Source organism: Callithrix jacchus, chromosome 16 (genome assembly GCF_049354715.1).
Source record: "Callithrix jacchus isolate 240 chromosome 16, calJac240_pri, whole genome shotgun sequence".
Taxonomy (NCBI): Eukaryota; Metazoa; Chordata; class Mammalia; order Primates; family Cebidae; genus Callithrix; species Callithrix jacchus.
Window position 1 is genome coordinate 57,193,208 of NC_133517.1, and position 14,589 is coordinate 57,207,796.

At 39.3% G+C, this 14,589-nt stretch overlaps 1 protein-coding gene across 17 annotated transcripts in view; it reads left to right on the plus strand.

Moving 5' to 3' along the window:
* TRAPPC9 (trafficking protein particle complex subunit 9) overlaps positions 1-14,589 on the plus strand; it is a 714,602-nt gene that overhangs the window by 118,970 nt on the left and 581,043 nt on the right. The window lies entirely within an intron of this gene.

Below are 14,589 nucleotides of genomic sequence, written 5' to 3' on the forward strand. Positions count from 1 at the left end.
TTCAGAATCCTCTCTTCTAGCCAATTGGAAATACGCAAACAATTGTTGTCACTTCTAGTCACTGTACAGTGCTAGAATGTATTCTTTCTGTCTAGCTATCACTTTGTATCTGTTGCCCAACCTCTTCCTATCCTTCCTTCCCTCAGCCCTTCCTAGCCTCTACTCTCTGCTTATGAGATCACCTTTTTTAGCTTCCACATACGAGCGAGAACATGTGGTATTTGTCTTTCTGTGCCTGGCTTATTTTACTTAACATAATGTCCTTTAGGATATTAGGTTCAGCCATGTTGTAGTGAATCACAGAATTTCATTCTCTTTTTTTGTGGCCGAATCACATTCCTCTGTGTATATGTACCGCATTTTCCTTATCTAGTCCTCCGTTGGTGGACACCTGGGTTGATTCCGTACCTTGGCTATTGTGACTTAGACATGGGAGAGCAGATACCTCTTCCACACCCTAATATCTTTTCCTTTGGAAAGCCTAGCAGTGGGATTGCTGAAGGGTATATGGTAGTTCTGTTTTTAGTTCTTTGAGGCACCTTCAAACTGTTTTCCATTATAGCAGTACTAATTTACATTCCTCTCAACAGCACAGAAGAGTTTCCCTTTCCCTGCATCCTCGCTGCATTTATTACCTTTGGCTTTTTAATTGCAGCCATTCTCGCTGGGATGAGATGATCTCTCTTTGTGGTTTTGATTTGCATTTCCCTGATGATTAGTGATGAGCATTGTTTCATATACCTGTTATACCTGTTGGCCGTTTTGTATGTCTTCTTTGGAGAAATGCCTGTTCATGTCTTTTGCCTGCTCTTTAATGGGATGCTGGTGACGATGATGATGGTGAGTTTTTTTTTGCTGTTGGGTTGACTTCCTTTATATTCTGGATATTGGTCCCTTGTTGGAATAATAGTTTGCAAATATTTTTTCTCATTCTGAAGATTGTGTGTTCACTCTGTTGTTTCCTTTGCTGTACAGACGTTTTTTAGTTTGATAAAATCTCATTTATCTATTTATATTTTTGTTGGCCTGTGCTTTTAAAGTCTTAGCCATAAAATCTTTGCCTAGACCACTGACCTCAAGTGTTTCCCTTATGTTTTCTTCTATTAGAGTTGTAGTCTTGGGTTTTACATTTAAGTTGTTAATCCCTTTGAGTCAATTTTTTTTTTTTTTTTGAGAGAGAGTCTCACTCTGTCACCAGGCTGGAGTGCAGTGGTGCAATCTCAGCTCACTGCAACCTCCACCTCCTGGGTTCAAATGATTCTCTTGCCTCAGCCTCCTGAGTAGCTGGGACTACAGGCATACCACCACACCCAGCTACTTTTTGTATTTTTAGTAGAGATGGGGTTTCACCATGTTGGCCAGGCTGGTCTTGATCTTCTGACCTCAGGTGATCCAACTGCCTCGGCCTCCCAAAGTGCTAGGATGACAGGTGTGAGCCACCACGCCTGGCCTTGAGTCGGTTTTTGTATGTAGTGACATATAGGGGTCTAGTTTCATTCTTCTGCATATTTATATATAGTTTTCCCAGCACCATTTATTGAAGAGATTGTCTTTTTCCCAATGAATGCTCTTGGCAACTTTGTTGAAAATTATTTGGCTGTAAAAGCATGGGTTTATATCTGGGTTATTTTATTTTATTGGTTTACAAGTCTGTTTTTGTGCCAGTACCAAGATGTTTTGGTTACTATAGTTTTGTAATACATTTTGAAGTCAGGTAATGTGATGCCTCCTGCTTTGTTATTTTTTGCTTAGGATTACCTTAGCTATTTGAGGATTTTTAAGGTTCCATATGAATTTTAGGATTTTTTTTTATTTTTGTCAAAAACATCATTGGTTTTTTGATAGGGATTATTTCCAGGATATCTGTGTTTTCTTTGTATTTTGTATTTTGGGGAAATCTGGGTGGGCAATGTGACAAAATGAAAAAAGCAGAAAGTTTGAACTTAAAGCTTTGAGTTTGAATATAATTTAGCAACTTATTACCTTAAGAGCCCCAAGAAAGTAATTTAAATATGTAGATTATTCTGTGTAATGCAAGTCTTTCTTCTTAATACAATTTCTTCTTCTGGGCATTATATTAAGATCTCTAGAGATGTTAAAAATTTTTCTAGGCAGTGCTTAAAATAGATGTTTATATAGTGAGCTGATGGATTAACATAATTACCTTTCATTTTGGTAGAACATGTTTATAAACCTGAAAGGAACAAGGAAAAATATTCAGTCTCCTGGTGCACTTGAATGATTGTTCATCAGGGCCTCCAACTGGTCACTCTGAAAATTGAGTGACTAGCAAATATAAATAGTTGCTGATGGGAGGCAGTTAATGTGGCTCACTGCAAATGTATCCAGGTTAATCCACACTCTCTTAAGGAAAAGCCTTGTTTTCTTGTTACATGACAGATCTTTCATATCTCCTGGTTTGTCATCTCATTAATCTTTATAGTGGTGGCATGTGACTTTTTCAACCTTTGTAGGTAGACTATTATGCTACCTGGATATATATGCAGAGTGAAGAAAAGCTGAGTTCATTTCTCTTGCTCTGTAAGATGCTTAACTAGCTGGACATGTTGGAGTGGCTGTTTCAGGATATCAGTTTTTTGTTTTTTTTAGACGGAGTTTCACTCTTGTCACCCAGGCGGGAGGAGTGCAATGGTACAGTCTCGGCTCACTGCAACTTCTGCCTCCTGGGTTCAAGCAATTCTCCTGCCTCAGCCTCTGAGTTAGCTGGGATTATAATCGCCTGCTATCATGCCTGGCAAATTTTTATATTTTTTAGTAGAGATGGGGTTTTTGCCACATTGGCCAGCCTGGTGTCAAACTCCTGAATTCAGGTGATCTGTCCGCCTCAGCCTCCCAGAGTGATGGGATTACAGACATGGGCTACCACGCCCTGCCAGCATTGAGTTTGAATATAATTTAGCTGCTTATACCTTAATAACCCCAGGAAAGTAACATGACCTTTCCAAGCCTCAGATTCCCCCTTTGTGAAATGGGCACAAAAATGCCAAGAAAGTTGCTTCATATGGGAGAAAGAGCAATCGATTCAAGAAGCCTGAGGCTAAAGTCTCTTCCCTGCTCACTGGCAGTATGGCCTTTGAAAAGATTTATGACATCTCTGATTCTCCCTTTTCTTGTCCCTAAAGTGGGGCTAATGATCATATTTTACTCACTGGGTAAATGTGAACATTAAGTCAGGCGATGCGGGTGATGCCTCTGATGCAGACCGCTGTCTGTGTGCTCTTGAAGCATCATGTGCTCCCTAGGAGATGAGCCATCACTGTCCACTCCTGTCCCATTTTTGAATATTGCTGCTGGGTTCTTGCACGGATGAAAGTGTTTTTCAAGGTTGCAAATGACCACTTGACTCCCACGTCTGGTGATCCCAATGGGTATTTTTTTCATCTCCACCCCGATTTCTTGTCTTTCTAGAACATCTCACGTTTTGGGCTCTTGAGTCTTATCTCAAACCTCTAGCTTTCTCTAGACGTGTTTCTCATGGCCCCTCACTTGTGTGCCCCAGGATGTTGTCCTTGGGTACTCTGTTTTTCCTTGTCACCTTCACATTTTTATTGGGAGTGTTATCTTGGCTGATGTTCATCGTGCTCAGGGGTCTGCTTGTGCCTAGTACACTTTCCTAGTTACCCTAATTTGGGTCTCTTCACCCTCTGGTGAAGGGACTCGACCTGCCTGATCTGCTGTCTTCAGATGAGCTTGCCCGCCCCTTCCTGTGACCTTGAACTTCTGTCTCGGCCAGTGGTTCTCCTCCACACGGTCCCCAAAGCTGTCGCCCTCAGTGTCAGTCTTATCTCCATCTCCTTCAGCTTGTGTTCAACCGAACATGAAATCCTTTTACCCTAATTCGTAAATTATAACTATGTGAATTAGACTGTGGCCTCTTTGTTCACGGCTAAGCATCTCTTAAGCTCCAGGACCTTTTTAAAAAAAATTAAAAATTTTTATTTCTAGATGTTGTTGGGAAACAGGTGATATTTCGTTACCTGAGTCCATTCTTTAGTGATTTCTGAGATTTGGTGCACCCAGCACCTCAGCAGTATACACGGAACCCAATTGGTAGCCTCTTATCCCTCACCCCCTCCCACTCTTCCCCCCGAGACCCCCAAGTCCATCATATCATTCTTATGCCTTTGCCTCCTCATAGCTTAGCTCCCACCTGTGAATGAGAACATACAGTGCTTGGTTTTCCGTTCCTGAGTTACTTCACTTGGAATAATAGTCTGCTCTCCCATCCAGGTTGCTGCAAATGCCATTTATTCATTCCGTTTTATGTAAAGCTCCAGGACCTTCTACCTCATCTCACGCATACCATGCCTCAATGATTAATCATGTACATATTTTATTAGATTTCTACCTAAGTATTTTCCTTCTTATTTTGAGCTTGTGATATTGCTTTATTTTAAATTATGATTAATTAATTAATTATTTTAAGACAGACTTTCACCCTTTTGCTCAGGTTGGAGTAAAGTGGCACCATCTTGGCTCACTGCAGCTTCTGCCCCCTGGGTTTAAGCGATCCTCTTGAGTAGCTGAGACTATAGGCTCATGCCACTATGCCTAGCTAATTTAATTGTTTTTGAATTTTATTAGAGACAAAGTCTTATTGTGTTGCCCAGACTGGTCTTGAACTCCTGAGCTCAAGTGATTGTTCTCCTTTGGCTTCCGAAAGTGCAGTGATTACAGGCGTGAGCCATCACACCTGGCCATAATGCACATCTTAAAGTCATCATTGATGTTTGTCTGAGTGAATGGAGAAAATAAGTTGTTGAGACATTAGCATGTCAGAAATCACTGGTCATGGTTGTAGAGCATGTGGGTGGGGGCAGGCAAAGCAGGTCCTTTCATCATGACGGGGGGTGTAAAGCATTTCTAGATCATTGCCACTTATGAGGCAGATAGGCCTGCCTCTGCATCACCAAATCCGAATATGACAGAGCAGAGCCCAAGGCAGAGTCGCTGGGGAAGGTTCCCCGCAGGGTAATGACTGACTGCACAGGTCTTTAGGTGCCTTAGGTGCCTGCAGTAACCCCCTACTTAGAAACGACTGGAATTTGCATTTGTATATCAGTGCACTGCAGTTTTTAAAAGGCTTCAGTTTACTCTTATTGTGTAGTGCTTTACAGGGGCAACTGAGAGCTCTTTTGGGCATCTCTCTTCCTCGGTGGGTCCTGACCTGTGTATCTCTTTAGTTCTGTGAGTCTGTTGAAGACTCCATGTTGCTTTTACTGTCTAAGTTTATTCTTTTAATTATTTGTCAGGATTTGGCGTCAGGGTTTTGCTGGCTTCATGACTTAAGTTGGGAAGTATTTGCTCCTTTGTTTTCTGAAAGAGTTTGTATAAAATTGATATTATTTCTTCTTTAAATGTTTGATAGAACTTAGGAGCGAAGCCATCTGGGATGGGGAAGTTCTTGTGGGAGTTTGGATTACAGATTGAACTTCTTTAATAAATACAGGATTATTAAATTGTTAATTTTTTCTTGTGTTGTCTTACCCCCAAGGAGTTTGTCTGTTTCACCAGTTGTCAATGTATTGGCATATGGTTGTTTATACTATTCCCTTATTACCGTCTTAATGACTGGGACCTGCCTCCTTTTTACTCCTGAGACGGACGACTTGTGTTCCTCTCCTAGGGGTTTATTGTTTTTTTGTTTAAAAGAACCATTGCCTTTGTTGACTTTCTTCATTGTTTCCTGTTTCCTATTTCATTGATTATTTTCTTTCTACTTACTTTGTATTTAATTTTATGTCTTTTTCTAGCTTTTACAGTGCAGACTTAGTTATTGGTTTTGGACCTTTCTTTTTTCTAGCATGAACATTTAAAGCTATAAATTTTCCTGTGAGCACTGCATCAGGTATCTCTCACAGATTTTGACCTGTTGTATGTTTATTACCATTCCTGGTTAGAAATACTTTTAACGTTTTATTTTTGTTTTTATTTTTGATGTGTGTATGTATTGCCTACTTTTCAGGTATCTGTAGCCTCTGTAGAAATGGTATTGTTATTGACTTGTAATGCTGTTAAGGTCAGGATATATTCTACGTGAGTTCAGTCTTTTACAATGTATTAAGGTGTGTTTTATGGTACAGCATATGGTCTATCATGGTGAATTTTCCATGAGTACTGGAAAAGAACTTATATTCTGCAGTAGAGGGGTATGGTGTTGTATAAATGTCAATTGAAGAAGTTATTTAACTGTTTAAATCTTCCATATCACTACTGTCTCCTTTTATTTTTTATTTTTTGAGATGGAGTCTTGCTCTGTCACCCAGGCTGGAGTACAGTGGTGCGACCTCGGCTCACTGCAATCTCTGTCTCCCAGGTTCAAGCAATTTTCCTGCCTCAGCCTCCTGAGTAGCTGGGACTACAGGCACATGCCACCATGCCCAGCTAATTTTTGTATTTGTAGTAGAGATGGGGTTTTACTGTGTTGGCCAGGATGGTCTTGATCTCCTGACCTCATGATCCACTTGCCTCAGCCTCCCAAAGTGCTGGGATTATAGGTGTGAGCCACTGTGCCCAGCCTGTCTACTTATTCTTTTACTTAAAAAGTTTTTAAATTTCATATATTTATTTTTGAGACAGAGCCTCTCTCTGTCACTCAGGCTGGAGTGCAGTGGCATGATCATGGCTCACTGCAGTCTCTGCTTCCTGGGCTCAAGTGATTTTTCCAGCCTCAGCTTTCTGAGTAGTTGGGCCCAAGGGCCTGCACTACCATGCCCACCTAATTTTCTTGTTTTTTGTAGAAACATGGCTCACTGTGTTTCCCAAGCTGGTCTCAAACTCCTAGGCTCAAGCGATCCTCCTGCCTTAGCCTCCCAAAGTTCTAGGATTACAAATGTGAGTCACCATGCTTGGCCTGTTTTATTTATTTTAACAAAGGGGTATTAAAGCCTCCAACTTAAAAAAAAATCCTGAATCTTTCTGTTTTTTTAGTTCTATCAGGTTTTTTTTTTTTTTTCTTTTTTGAGATGGAGTTTCGCTCTTGTTACCCAGTCTGGAGTGCAATGGCGCGATATCGGCTCACCGCAACCTCCGCCTCCTGGGTTCAAGCAATTCTCCTGCCTCAGCCTCCCGAGTAGCTAGGACTACAGGCGTGCGCCACTGTGCCCAGCTAGTTCTATCAGGTTTTATTTCATATATTGTAAAGCTCTGCTGGTAAGTACACGCACATTTAGTACTGCCATATCTCCTTGATGAATTGCCTCCTTTTTCATTATGAAACGTGCCCGTTCATTCCTTTGCTCACACCGAAATCCCCTTTGTTTGATACTAATGTTGCCATACCAGATTTATTATGCTTATTACTTGTGTTTCTGTGGTGTATCTTTTTTCCCCATCCTTTGATTTTCAATCTGTGTCTTCATATTTAAAGGTTGTTTCCTGAAAACCAAACATCATATGTTCTCACTCCTAAGTGGGGGCTAAGCTATAAGGATGCAAAGGCATAAGAATGATACAGTGGACTCTGGGGACTCCAGGAAAGGGTGGGGGGTGGTGAGGGATAACAGACTACAAATAGGACAGTGTATGTTTCTAGGGTAATGGGTGCACCAAAATCTGAGAAATCACCACTAAAAAACTGATTTATGCAACCAAACACCACCTATGCCCCCAGAACCTATGGAAATAAAAAAAATTTTTTTGTTTGTTTTTTTGTTTCTAAAAAAGGTCATTTATGAGAGTATAACGTATGTATGGTTGGATCTTGGGTTTTTTTTGTTGAGTTTGGTGTAGATGAGTTCAAGTCTACCATTTTAGTATTTATTTTCTGTTTGTCATATCTGTTTTTCTGCTCTTCTTTTTTCTCCTCTTATGCCTTTATTATTTATGATTTGTTTTTATTTATTTATTTTGAGACAGAGTCTTACTCTGTTGCCCATGCTGGAGTGCAGAGGCACGATTTGGGCTCACTGCAACCTCTGCCTCCTGGGTTCAAGCTGTTCTCCTACCTCAGCCTACCAAGAAGCTGAGATTACAGGCATGTGCCACCATATCCAGCTAATTTTTATATTTTTAGTAGAGTTGGGGTTTCACTGTCTTGGCCTGGCTGGTCTTGAACTCCTGAACTCAGGTCATCGTCCTGCCTCAGCTTCCCAAAGTGCTAGGATTACGGGTGTGAGCCACTGCACCTGGCCTCTCTTATGCCTTTATTTGGGAGAATAAAATACATTTTGTTCTGAGGAAAAACACACTCAAAGTGTTTTTTCTGTTCTTAGCACAACTACCAACAGAAAATTTCTGTGACCTCTGGTTACCAAAATATGTGTAAGGATTTCTCTCCATCAGTAATCAGTCAGTTTTCCAACAGATACCAGCTGGGTATCTTCTAATTCACTTCCAATACTGTCTATCTGAAGATAGTGTCGTATCCCACAGATGGAGAGTCCAGTCTCATGAGACCATTCTCTTAGTAATACTGAAATGTACAGCACTCGATTCTTAGCCGTATTCACCACACTGTGCAATAGAGCTCCAAAGAAGTCCAACATACACCTCCTGTCTAACTGAGGCTTTCTATCTTTTGACCATCATATCCTCATTCCACCCACCTCCCAGCCTCAGGTAACCACCGTTCTACTCTCTGCTTCTATGGGTTCAATTGTTTTGGATCATACATGTAAGTGAGAATGTGTAGTATTTGTTTGTCCGTGTTTGGCTTATTTCTCTTAGCCTAACGCTCTCCAGTTCCATCCATATTGTTACAAATAACAGAATTTCTTCCCTTTCTATGGATGTATAGTATTCCATTGTGTGTACACACCACATTTTCTTTATGCATTTATGTATTGCTGGACACAGCAATAAGGTTTCATGGGCTTGGATGACTGAAATTATTTTCTCAGGGTCATACAGAGGAACAGAGTTGGGATTCAGATCCAGGGTTGGCTGAGTCTTCCTGTTCCAACATATTAGACCTGACCACATGCAGCCAGTGTTACCATAGGAGGAACAGAAGAACATAAGGCCATGGCGGCTGCTATCTGTTCCACATGACAAGCTGGAGAAAAGCCTGTGATAAATTTAACATATTTACAGCATATGATTTGGTCAGTGGGAGGTCATGATTACTTATTTCACAAAAAAATCAGTGTGTCTCATTTCATTTTTGATCAGATTATCCAACAATGATTTTAGTCAAATTAGAGCACCTAATGTCCTTAAAAGTTATTTTGAACTTTTTTTTTTTTTTTGACAAGGTCTTGCTGTGTCACCAAGGCTGGAGTACAGTGGCATGATCAAGGCTCACTGCAACCTCCACCTCAGCCTGCTGAATGGCTGGGACTACAGGTGTGCGCCGCCACACCCGGCTATTTTTTCATATTTTTTGTAGGGATGGGGTTTTGCCGTGTTGCTCAGGCTGGCCTTGAATTCTGAGATGCAAGTGATCTGCCCACCTCAGCCTCCCAAAGTGCTGGGATTACAGAAGTGAGCCACCACACCTGGCCCAGACAGAACATTTTAAATGAAAGCCTAGTTATTGCTAAACTATATTGTTCTTACAGAAGCCGAAAACATGATCACCAAAACTTTTGATCAGAAATGATTTACAGGCCATTTAAGTGGATACTGGCATGAAAAGCAGCACGTCATGAATTTCACAGTTGTTCTTGTCTCTGCTAAGTGATCATTGGAGGCAGCCATGTGCACACTCAGTCAGTTATGGTACTCTAAACAGGTAGAGAAGAGAAAGAGGGAAAAGAAGTGCATCTTTTTTTTTTTTTTTTCTAAATCTGGGAGGAGAAAACTAAGAATGAAGGGAAAATAAAACACAGAGGAAAAATTATAGGTGTGCTTTGATCAAAAAGCTGAAGTTGCATTTTCACAATTGATTCTGGTACCTTCACTTATAGAAATAATACCACAGTTAGTATTTGAATTGTTTTCTTAGGAATAATGTTATTGATCTTTCAACATAACAATGCTGAGGTCTCTTAGGAGGCTCCCACTAAGCATTGACTCCCACTGGTGTCTATGTAAGTTGAAAACAAAACAAAGGGAAAAGATGGAGCTAACACATCTTTATTACCAACACAGGCTATGTTGAAGGACATGACCTATGTGTTTTTTTAGAAAGTAAAATTCCTCACTAATACCAAGAATTGGGCAGACACAGCTTCCTACCCAGTCACAGGCTGTGCTGAGCAGGGGAGCCCCATCCCCACTCAGGGGAGGCCACAGCCACACTTTCAGCATGGAGCTGCAGACAGGAACTCAGGCTCTGTGACCAGAGAGCTCCTGAGAGCAAGCAGGACCCAGGCAAGCTGAGCCCACAGCACCTGGTTATTGGGACCAAATGCAGCAATCAGATCAATCACTCTGCTTCTCTGGGGACGATGCAGAGAGGCCCACTGTTACCTAGCCAAACTCCCTTCTTACAAAACAGGCTTGAGGGTTTGTGAAGAGTCTTCTCCGTTAACAAATACAGTGTTATTGTTACCCCATTTTATTACTGGCAGCCGTGAGGTCCAGGGAGCGGAAGTGATTAGCCCAAAGTCAAATTTCAAATGCTTTCATCACAAAAAAGATGAAATATTTCAGGTGATGGATGTTAATCAGCTTAATTTAATCATTTCGCATTGTATTAAAAATCATAGCACTTTGTACTCTCTCAATACATGTAATGATAATTTGTCAAAATACAAAGATTATTTCTATGAAACATTTTCAAATATAAAGGTAAAAAGAATTGTAAAATGAATCCTCATATATCCATCACCTGGATTCAGTGGTTATCGAGATTTTGACACATTTACTTCATCTCTTCCTTTTTAAATTTGCTGAATTATTTTAAAGAAAATCTCAGAGACATATCATTTCAGACCATCGTACTCTAGTATGCATTGCTAAAAAAATGAATGTTTTCTTATATAACTACAATATTATACTTAAAACATTAACAATTATTTTTGGTGACTTTTGATACCAATCCATAATCAAACTTGCAGGATATATCCTGAGTTCTCCTTTATAAACTTTACAAGGAGGATCATAATGCCTTTCCCCTCTTCTGTGGCAGGTATTATTTTTATCCAAATAAATGCCTATTTTGGATAAAAAATATTGAAGTTTGTTGTTAATATATACCAGAATCCCTTGCCCTTAAAGATTTCACAGTCTAAAGAACATAGTACGATATTTGACACAAAGTAACTGCACAGTAAATGTAATTGTGGGTAATGATATGACTTCTTCCTTTTAAGAAGCTTGCAGTCCACATCTTTTATTTTTAGTTGTCAAACTTAAGAAAAATTTAAAGCAGAAATCACTTATAATCTCAGCACTGTAAAAACTTTTTAAGTTGTTCTGTCCTTTGTAAAGCCCTTCAGAGACAATGAGAATCCGGTAGAAATGAGCACTTCTAGCCTCTGGATTTCAGTCTCTAAACTCTTCTTTCCACTAAAGGGAATAAGAGCTCCTTGGAGAATTGATTTTATTCTAGGCCTGGGGCTGGATATGAACCAGAAAGAAAGGGATCAAAGAATAGTGGGACCTTATCCAAAGGATACAGGAACCAACTAGAAGGGACGCCCACTGGCCAAAGATGGTGCCAACATCAAAAAAGAATGATTTCAAATAAACAATCTAACACTGCATCTTAAGGAACTAGAAAAACAAGAACAAACTCAACCAAGGTTAGTAGAAAGAAGGAAATAATAAAGATCAGAGTGGAAATAAATTAAATAGAGATTAGAAAAACCACACAAAAGATTAATGAAATGAAGAGCTGGTGTTTTGAAAAGTCTAACAAACCTTTAGCTAGACTATGAAAGAAAGAGAATAAATAAATGTCAAATAAATCAGCTATTAGAAAGGAGAAATGTACGACTGATAATACAGAAGCTTAAAAGGTCACAAGAGACTGTGATGAACAATTATATGGCAACAAACTCAGTGACCTAGAAGAGATGGATTAATGCCTGCACACACATAACCTGCCAAGATTGAATCATGAAGAAATAGAAAATCTGAACAGACCAAAAACAAGTGAGAAAATTGAATCAGTAGCAAAAAGTCTCCCATCAAAGAAAAGCCCAGGACCCGAGGGCTTCACTGCTGAAACATTTAACAAAGAACTATTACCAATTTTTCTCAAACTACTTCCAAACCCATTCTGTGAAGCCAGCATTATTTCGGTGTACTAAAACCTGACAAAGACACAACATCGACAAAAGAAAGCTAAGCTAATCTTGAAATTTTTGACAGATATCCCTGATGAAGATTAGATGCAAAAATGTTCCACAAAATACTAGCAAACAAAATTCAGCAGCACATCTAAAAGATATTCTGCCATGAACAAGTGGAATTCATCCCAGGGATGCAAACATGGTTCACCATAAATGTGATATATCACATTAACGGGATGAAGGACCAAAACAATACTGTCATTTCTATAGATACAGAAAAAACATTGACAAAATTCAGCATCCCTTCATGATTAAAAACTCTCAACAAATTAGGTATTAAAAATACTCACAAATAGTTTCCAAATTCTGGAGGAGTCAGGTAGAGTGAAACAAATATGTTCTAAATTTTGTTTATAGGAGTATACTAAATCATTAAAAATTGTTAATAGTGCAAAAGAAAAGTTTCCTTGACTCTGTAAAAACAAAACAGAGGATCAGCAACGTTTTAAGTAAAAAGTCAAAAAGATTACTTCAGTCTTATATTAGTTCAGTATCTGTAGTTAATTCCTGTTTTGCTTGATATTCCTGAACACTTCAGTTCTCCATGAATCCTGAAAGTTTTTCTTCTATTCTGATGTCGTAGTCTCCAAAGTCATCAGAAACTTGTATTCAAGAGCACCTGTTAAGAGTTTTATAGCTCATTATAAAACCACCTTCTAAAGAGGACCAAAACAAGACAACAATTGTCTGTGGATGGCAAAAGGGTTTAGGGCAGCTGTGATCAAAGATACAATTGATAAGGAAATTTGTCACCTCTGTGGCACACAACAATTTAACATAATTATAATTATTACTGATAATGTACACGAAGTCATATCAGAATTATAGGAGTTTCTCATGATTTTGGAACACATACCAATCAAATATTTGTAGAAATAGAGCCTAAAGAAAACCAAACACCATTTCATATTTGACAATATTTTCCACTTTGGGAGGCAGAGGCGGGTGGATCACGAGGTCAAGAAATCGAGACCATCCTGGTCAACATGGTGAAACCCCGTCTCTACTAAAAATACAAAAAATTATCTGGGCATGGTGGCGCATGCCTGTAGTCCCAGCTACTCAGGAGGCTGAGGCAGAAGAATTGCCTGATCCCGGGGGGTGGAGGTTGCGGTGAGCCGAGATTGTGCCATTGCACTCCAGCCAGGGTAACAAGAGCGAAACTCCGTCTCAAAAAAAAAAAAAAAAAAAAAAAATTCCTGTGTGATTTTTATACAAAATAAGCCAAATCACATCATTTTTGGACTTTAGCGTACCTAATATCTTCAAGGATTAAATTGGTCAGAAAAAGACATAATTTATAATTTGATTTTGGAATGGTCAAAGGTTTAAGACACTTGATATCGCAGATCATTGTAAAATAAGTTATTCATTTGACCAAAGTGGAAACTCAAGGATTTAGAAAAAAGGTGAAAACCTTCATTCTTTGAGAAAGAAGACTTAATAGCATGCTATTTTAATAGCACCCTAATAAAGTAGCATGAAGCCAATTACATTTGTTTTTCAAAATTTTATAAACAATCTATAAAATTTTAATCTTGAACATAAGATGTAACTTTCATAAGCCTTTTGTAATCTTTATAACCTTTACTAAGGGGTTGTTTATTGCTTCAGGAAAACCTTGTTACTCTGACACAGGGGCCCATATGCTGGTCTTGCATCAGTGTGCCTTTGACATTCAATAGAGAAACAACTTATTTTATCTCTCAAAATCGGCCCTTACAATCTCACATGCTCACCAAAAAAAAAAAACCAAAAAAAAACAAGACATAGAAATGGCCAAAAAAATGTGAAAAAATGCTCAACATCACTAATCAGGGCAATGCAAATGAAAACCACCATAGAGATCACCTTTCTCCGTGTGAAATGCCTGTTATCAAAAAGTCCGAAGATTAAATGCTGTTGAGGAGGTGAAGAAAAGAGATCCCTTACACACTATTGGTAGGAATGTAAATTAGCACAGCCATTATGGAAAACAGCCTGGAGGTTCCTCAAAAAATGTAAAAATAGAACCACGGTATGATCTTCCATTTCACTCCTGAGCGTATATCCAAAGGAAATGAAGTCAGGGTGGAAGCCATAACTGTGAGGCTGTTTTATTGCAGCGCTCTTCAAATAGCCAAGATATGGAATCAACCTAAGTGCCATTCAGCAGATGAATGGATGAAGAAAATGTGATACATACACACAATGGAATACTCTTCAGCCACAAAAAAGACTTAAATCCTCTCATTTGCAAACACAGATGAACCTGGAGGGCATTATGTTAAGTGAAAAAAGCCAGGCACAGAAAGACAAATCCCGCACAATCTCCCTTAGGTGTGGAATTTTTAAAAGTTTGTCTCGTGGAATTAGAGAGCAGAATAGAGGTTAGAAGAGGCTGGGG